Source organism: Ostrea edulis, chromosome 10 (genome assembly GCF_947568905.1).
Source record: "Ostrea edulis chromosome 10, xbOstEdul1.1, whole genome shotgun sequence".
Taxonomy (NCBI): Eukaryota; Metazoa; Mollusca; class Bivalvia; order Ostreida; family Ostreidae; genus Ostrea; species Ostrea edulis.
The window spans coordinates 34,192,309-34,200,547 of NC_079173.1; the positions used below are offsets into that span (position 1 = coordinate 34,192,309).

Here is an 8,239-nt window from a genome sequence, read left to right on the forward strand (position 1 = left end):
TGGTAAAGGACTACCTGTTCTTCCTAAATGTCTATTTACTTTCAATTTAGTATCAATAGCATTAAAGAAGATATGTAATTTAAGTGTTCTACACATAAACACTATATAACAAGTTTGGCCCCACCCTGGGGTCAAAACCTCTACCCTGGGGATCATGAAATTTACAATTTTGGTAGAGGCCTTCCTGCCTTACATCACTATGCATTTAGTTTTTCTTACATGTGTGTGGTTCTTGAGAAGAAATTTTAAAATTGGTCAATTTTGGACAGTTTTTGTCCCACCCCTAGGGCCCCAGGGTGCTGGAGTCCTGAAATTTACAATTTAGTCCCCCTTGTCCCAAAGATGATTCATATCAAATTTGAAAAGAATCGGACTGGTAGTTATTAAGAAGAAGTTTAAAATGTTCAATTGTTAACGCACATCGCACGACGACAGACGAAAACCAATTGCCTAAAACTCTCAGTTGGTCGGTTTTCATAGTTCCTGATTGTTGCAAGTAAAAATGTTCTACCTCTTATGTATTATAGTAAGTTGTATAACTGTAGCAAAGAAATCATAATGGAGGAAAATCTTTGGAACAATCCGGTATTGAACCACCGGGACTCTTGCATTACTATATAGTTATCTAACCACTGAGCTTAACCCAGACCGATACACAAAGTATAATAACAATTATAAATCTAAACCAGGGTTTGACATTTACTTTTTTGAGCACTAGACCAGTCGGGCTACTTCAAATGATTTTTACTAGACCTGACTTTATATCCACTAGCCCTGACCAACTTTCCAGACAAAAACTGATAGTTTCTCCATATTTAAATACTTCATTTAAATGACAAATGTTAAGTTTGAACCAAAACGTATTTAATTGTCTCATAAATATCTAAGTCTCGTCATTCAATTTGATTTTCAAACACGTTTTCTGTTTCTTTAAATTCTGCCCGTCACGGATATTCTTTAGTCTATCTAGTATAAAATGACCTCAACTGGCTTTTCATTTAATTTATATTTCATAAGCCCTGCTTTGTTTCTTCCTAGCCTTTTCTTTTTTCTCCTGGGACGTCTTTCCTTGAGGACGAGAAGTCGTATTTAAATATAGAGACATTCCCGCACATGTGTCAACACCGATAAATAGCTGTTTACGATGTAATTTATTAACTTGATAAACACTTTATTATAGTCAATTCAAATAAACTGTTTAAAATTAACATCGAGTACATGTCGTGAAACACCGACCGCGACATATTTATTAGAACTAAAAATAGAGATTATTCCATCACACGGTTCAAGATTGCTTGCAAACTCTTTACAGTTATTTTCTTTTAGTTAAGAACAAAATATCTTACGGTTTAAAGTAAAGTTTCTTGTTTATTTTTTTTACACGACCAGTCGGACTAGTAAATCGACATTTTACCCGACCGGACCTATCATTTAGTAGACTCGGTCGGTTGGACGTGCCTTAGTGTCAAACCCTGTCTAAACCTACATTACACAACAACTCTTCATATCAAGGAGATGAAAATATGATTTTAAAGAAAATGATATCAACTAGAAACATCGTGCAATGTCCATAAGTTACTAAAAAAATATTTTGTTTATTATTGTTTTTCAGAGTTTATCAAATGTTTATAATTCATAAAACAATATATCTCTTATCTTTGCCATTTAGAAAAGTATCTCACTTCAGAACAATGATCAAGGCACAATAGATAAATTATATGATGTATTAATTGTGCTCTATCATGATTTGCTTCAGCCATATCGTTACACCCCTATTATATATTATCAATATTCAAAATTTAAACAATCTTATCAGTAATTACAGATGGGGATTAGAAAGAATTTCATATAAATCGTAGTTGTTGAACTTGAATGCTTACAACCATAAGGTGTCAGACAACATCAAATGATAGTTAAAAGTTAAAATGCCAATTCTTCACAAGTCAAGAGTCATTGATTCATTAGTGCGAGGTAATACTTGACTTGTGAAGATGTTAAAATGCATGCATGGCTAAACTTTATAGACTTCCACCAATGACTGCTTTAATGGTCACACTTCAAAACACATTGGTTAATTGTTTGTATATTTGAATTACCTTGAATTTTATTCCTGAATAAAAATGTTGCACAGATTCAACATCTTTAAAACCACTACTTAGAGTAAATTAGGGCCTACCTATTCAGCATATTATTATTATGAACAGTGAACCAGAACTATTTACTTCAATTATATATCTACACACACAGACACTGGCCTTGTATCTTCTTAGAAAGTAGGGTGTTGTTGGGTTTTCGTGCTTTTATATATATATCTAAATATCTAAATATACATACATACATATATATATATATATATATATATATATATATATATCATGGTCACAGATTAGATATATATATAAAAAGCACTAAATTAATATGACAAACAAATAGATGAATCCCAGGAATGACCCATCCCCTTCCTCTGGACAAGTGAATTTTTTTTTTTTACTAATTTAGATAAAGGGTCGGGTGAATACAGGACCCTGGACACACCACAGGTTGATATTCAATATTAACTAGCCAACCCTATATTATATTTACAAGACATTTGACAGGTGCTTGGATCAGAGGGCTTTTGGATATAAGTACGATACCTATACTGAAATCAACACGGCATACCTTTGATCTGTTTATATAATATACAGTACATACATGTATTTTCAAAACGCCTGAGGACTCAGGGTCCAAATACACCGTAACGCGATGGTGACAATGTGCAATTTATCTAGTTTTACTAAAATTTTACAGAAACAAACATGATAACAAAATGATTCTGTTAAGTATTAAATTATCCACGTGATAATATACATAATCAATTGATACATACCTCATCAGCCCACCAAAAGTGAAAGTACAAGGTCCGCCAACTGTTACATGTGTACATGTATGTGTCGATGTGTATGCTAGGCTTGTAAAGAAATCAACATAAACTTTTCTAACGCTTCGTGCATTTGCACACGCACGAAGAGATTTAATAACCCAATAAAACCTATTCTATTCATCGATTATCACGAACACTTCTACACTACTTGACTGTTGACATGACGACTTCCGCAGAGGAAAAGAAAGTAGAAAATAAAGACAGGAGTTCACTCCTCCGACAATGCATATTCCGGAAATTGCTCGCAAGCCTGTGATCAACTTTTGTGCTCACAGAGTGTTTTTTGTTTTGATTTGGTTTGTTTTTGTTTATCATTATTCTTTACGTAAACTCTCTAAATAGAGATCTACTTGGGAACATAAACATGCAGTTTTTGGTCTGCCTGCATGTTTTGTCTGCAAAAACTTTAACCAGGATGATCATAATTACGTATTCATGAATGGGGTACCTGTAAAGTGCGAAACGAAATCGAAACGAAACGAAATCTACCGAAACGAAACGAAACCCACCGAAACGAAACAGATTGTATAACCGAACTCTTTTATTTATAATAATTAAAAACGGTATCTTAGGCCCCTGTGAAAGTTTCCACATATGAATAAAATTCGCCTGAGACCCTTTGATGTAGGCTTTCGGCTTGACTGATACAAAGTTTTAAAAGTTGAAAAGGGGTGAGTAAGCACAAAGTACATATCCTAAGTTGATTAAATACCATGTGTAATTAGTTTAGGTCCATAAATTTCAGAACGGAGGGTTACAGTCTGATAGGTCAGAGGTCTGGGGAAACACACTAAATGAGTGGTGGGGTCGCCGGCGTTGGATCCACCTTTGGGCATAATACATGTTTCAGTATTTTTTGCTCTAAAGACAAATCTATGTATACATGTGGATATTGTGTATTTGTATGTAGTATATCAAACGGTGGATTCTGAGTATGTCCTCCCTTTCTCTTTGTAATTTCTGCTTCCCTTGTTCATAAGCCTTTTGATTTTACAAAATGCTCACATCCTCCTGATATTATTGCATAAAACATTTCCGTTTTCCGTTCCGTTTTCAATTCCCCGTCTCAGCAACATCCTAAATGTATAGAGTTATCTTTAGACTCATTACATATCAATAATAATTTTTAATAATACATGTATATATATCTTACCGAATTGCATTCATATAATATGGTATACTATTTGATGTTTTTCCATTATTGAAAGCACTCATACCTCAGCAGTTAGAGATAAAATAAGGGGTTAAGAGTTCTTCCTGCTTTCAACTTTCTCAGACACCAGCTTCTTCAAATAATGTATCTATACTCAAAGGCGGATCCAACGCCGGCGACCCACCCCTCGTTTAGTGTGTTTCCCTAGACCTGAAATTGTAACCCTCCGTTCTGAAATTTATGGATCCGAAACTAATTGCACATGGTATTTAATCAACTTCGAATATGTACTTTGTGCTTACTCACCCCCCCCCCCCCCTTTCCAACTTTTAAAACTTTGTATCAGTCAAGCCGAAAGTCTACATCAAAGGGGAGGCGAATTTCATTTATATGTGGTAACTTTCACAGGGGCCTAAGATACCATTTTCAATTATTATGATTAAAAGAGTTCGGTTATACAATCTGTTTCGTTTCGTTCGGTAGGTTTCGTTTTGGTGGGTTTCGTTTCGGTAGATTTCGTTTCGCTTTGGTAGATTTCGTTTCGCACTTTACAGGTACTCATCATGAATGGTCGATAGTGATAGGGCTTTCATATTCGGGTGTTGCTAAAACGCAGAACGAAAAACGTAACGGAAGACAAACGAAAAAACAAACCGGAACGGAATTTAAGAATTAGAATGATTATGTAGCTAAGATAACACAAAGCATGGGGGGGGGGGGTGTGTGCTTTATTTTGATAAAAAAAATAATAATGGTAAAAAATGGGAATTTGTTTACAAGCGGTAAAACAATTTTATCTTAATATTCTGCATCATAAATTTTCAGCGAAGTAAACGTTTGTATAAGATATTTAAAAAGCGTTTAACAAGAATGATGAAATTAGAAAGTTCGGCATTGACAGATGTGTTAACGAGCAGCGACACCTACAGATGGGTAGAGACTAGAAACAACACCCCCCCCCCAACCCCATCCCCCACCCACCCCCAACCCCATCCCCCACCCCCGGCAAAACATCATTAACGCACATGTACATGTATTTACACGTAATACCGAGTATTTGTGTATCTACAACAGGGGATGTGGTATGTATAAAACAACAAGAATCCATGATATTATTAAGTGGACTCATTCACTTTAAAATTTGATGAGATATATACATGTGTATTATACCAGGTGTAGAACTAAATTCACATTCAATTGTCTTCAAAATATTTAGTTCGAATAAAAGCAAGGTGATTTAATAAGGCTATGTTTGGGTAAAATTGTTTTAAAAAACCATTTTATCGTTTACAATGTTGTTTTCCTGGGGGTGGGGTGGGGGTATTTTTCTTCATTGGATATGAAATAGGGAATAGGGGTTAAATCATAATTCAAGTCTTTTTCAGTATGTTTATCTCATTTTTTTCTTTATTTGTGAAACAACATACTTCACAAAGGGGGGGGGGGGGGGGGGGGGGGGGGGGGGGGCAAAGACGACAAAGCTGAGCTGGGAAAAAGGGAGGGCAGAAAAGGACAAAGCCAGGCGCTTGCTTATTACTTTTATTTTTCATGGTAAGTTAATGGTTTTGAAATACATATGTATTAGTATGAAGTATATGAAAACGGTGGATTCGATGGGTTACTTCCCGCTCTCTCTGTAATTTCTGCTTCCCTTGTTCATGATAAGCCTTTTCATTTTACAAAATGCTGACCTCCTCATAACATTATTGCACATACTATTTTCCGTTTCGCTCCGTCTTCCGTTCCCTTTTTAAAATAGCAACACCCTTCATATTTCACATGTGTATTCCTTGTGACCAAACCTTTTGTGTGTGTAACAAAGTATTTGATCCCTTGACCTTGGGGTTTTACCTACTTTTGAAAAATTTCAATTGCAGCCATACGTGGACATCGGTGCTTCATAAACATATCTTGTATTGTAGAAGGTACACTAAGGGTCAATTTTGGTCTATTTTCAGATGTTGGTAATTTTAGGCCCTAATAGGGTGTGTACTTTCTATATATAGTAATTATATCCATGTATTACGTATATTTTTTGTGATATGAAGTAGCAAAGTTGGCATGTTTTGCGAGTGCAAGTCTTCTATCTGTTTTCTCAATTCTTATATATATATATAAAAAAAAATAGTTCAATATGCCTTGTTAATTAAAATCCTTTTGATAATTTTTAAGAGTTTGTTAATACACACATACAAAAATTCTTTTCAATAACATTATAGAAATATCATAATCAAAAACTATCTAAAAATAACGTGTATTTAAATCAATCATGACCACAGCCATCGAAATCCTTGTTTGAAAAGTTAGACTAAGGATGGTTAAATGTAAAGTAATTAATTGTATTCTATTGTACAAAACTCTTAATGGTATGAGCTCTGAATATCTACGAGATTTTTTTTTCAAACTCATGATTCCTATTCCATGCATCCCGAATTAAATTATAATTTTTGTTTACCATCGAACAATTTTGTTTCAAAACGCTCTTCAATACTCAGGCGTAGATGTATCTAATGAGACACCGTTAGATATAGAATGATCACCGTCTCTTACTCAGTCTGATTAAACTCAAACCTCTCACTTCACTCGATATACGGACAGTCGCTCCCAGGCAGCGAAGTAAGAGGTGTGATTGTAATCAGACTGTCTCTTACTGTTTTTAGAAGAAATATAGAAACATATATAATTAGCTGTCGTTATTTTTAAATACATGTGTATGTATTTGAATATATATGGATGCATTTTCTTTTATTCCCTCGTGCATTACATGTACCTATTCTATACCATGAATATGCCTTCCATACTTGTCTTAAATACAACTTTGTAATACATTGTATATAATCACGGAATCTATCTTTATATGTTTATCTTTGGTTGTACGTATCGCTATGTGTATATTATTTGTATTTCAGAAGGCCCCGGGGAAGAAAAATGTTATTACTAATACATTTTATCATTGCTAAAAATTTTCATCAACGAAGTGTAAATAGAAAACGTACTTACAAGTTTTTATGGTCTCTGTAGTCAAAAATATACATGTAAATGTAAATCATTTTAAATATTAGAACATTTGAAACTTTTTTTTTTTAAATTGCAAATAGCTACAGTGTATATAGGCATATATATATATATATATATATATATATATATATATATATATATATAACGTTTCGCTTACTTTGACGTCATAATCACTGTTACTATGATACTGCTATGTATACATTTTTGTAAAGCTTCTGAAGATGTAATGAAAGCGCTAAAGCTTTACGGAGGATTTCTGTGTTTTCTTTTCATATTTTTTTAATATATATATATATATATATATATATATATATATATATATATATACATAGCTTTTTGAATAAGAAAAAGAATGGAAACAATATTCATCTCCAAAACACAATAGAGTACGTTCTGGTAAAACCGACAAAACTCATTTCCGTTTTAATCATTCGTTCCTACAATGAAAAGTAAGTAATAAGAAAATATTGACGGACATATTTTAAAAGAGAAGATTTTCGAGCCTGAAATATGGTTTTGTTATGGTTGATAACGCCGAAATTCGCCATGCTCAGCGAAATAAAAGGCAAGCTTAAAGTCGAGGAATTCCGGAAAAGCATCGTGTAAATCCGAACACCTGTGGTGTGACTTGTAAAAATATTTCTCCCTTACTTTAAAAGCTTTAAGATGAAGGTTTCGGATGGTTAAAACCCTTGTTTCTCTTAATCATTTATGAATTATTATTTCTTCCTATGTGATGGGTTAACCTGACCTTTCATCCTCTTGTATAACATCAGTTATGCAATTATCATTGAAATTGGACTAAACTTTACTAAGTTGTTATCATTATAGTTGTTTTTCCTGAAATTGATTTATTCCTTTATCCTTTCTACGGGTTAGGTTTCCTTTTCAATTGACTTTTCTATTAATCAAGAGCTAAGACAAAATTGATTTTTGTCCGTGTTTGACAGTTTCTATTTTAATGATATATGTTGAATTAATACCTGTGTGGATGAATAGTGTGTGCAATGAATATAGTGTGTACACTTTTTGTTGTTGATACATTTCAGCTGACTTTTTAGCACTCTTAGCCGAAAAGGTAAATAGTGCCTAAAGCACAGTGCATTGTGACGTAAAAAAGAACCCAACTTCGCAGCGATTCAAAT

General features: G+C 33.7%; 1 protein-coding gene across 2 annotated transcripts in view; it reads right to left on the bottom strand.

Annotated features, from left to right (window-relative positions):
* The window catches only part of LOC125665875 (vitamin D3 hydroxylase-associated protein-like), a 52,069-nt gene extending 48,982 nt beyond the window's left edge, over positions 1–3,087 (bottom strand). For both annotated transcript variants that reach the window (XM_056151115.1, XM_056151116.1), the window contains exon 1: positions 2,870–3,087. The gene's annotated coding sequence lies outside the window, so the exon portion shown is untranslated. The remainder of the gene's footprint in view (positions 1–2,869) is intronic.
* Positions 3,088–8,239: the final 5,152 nt, after the last annotated feature.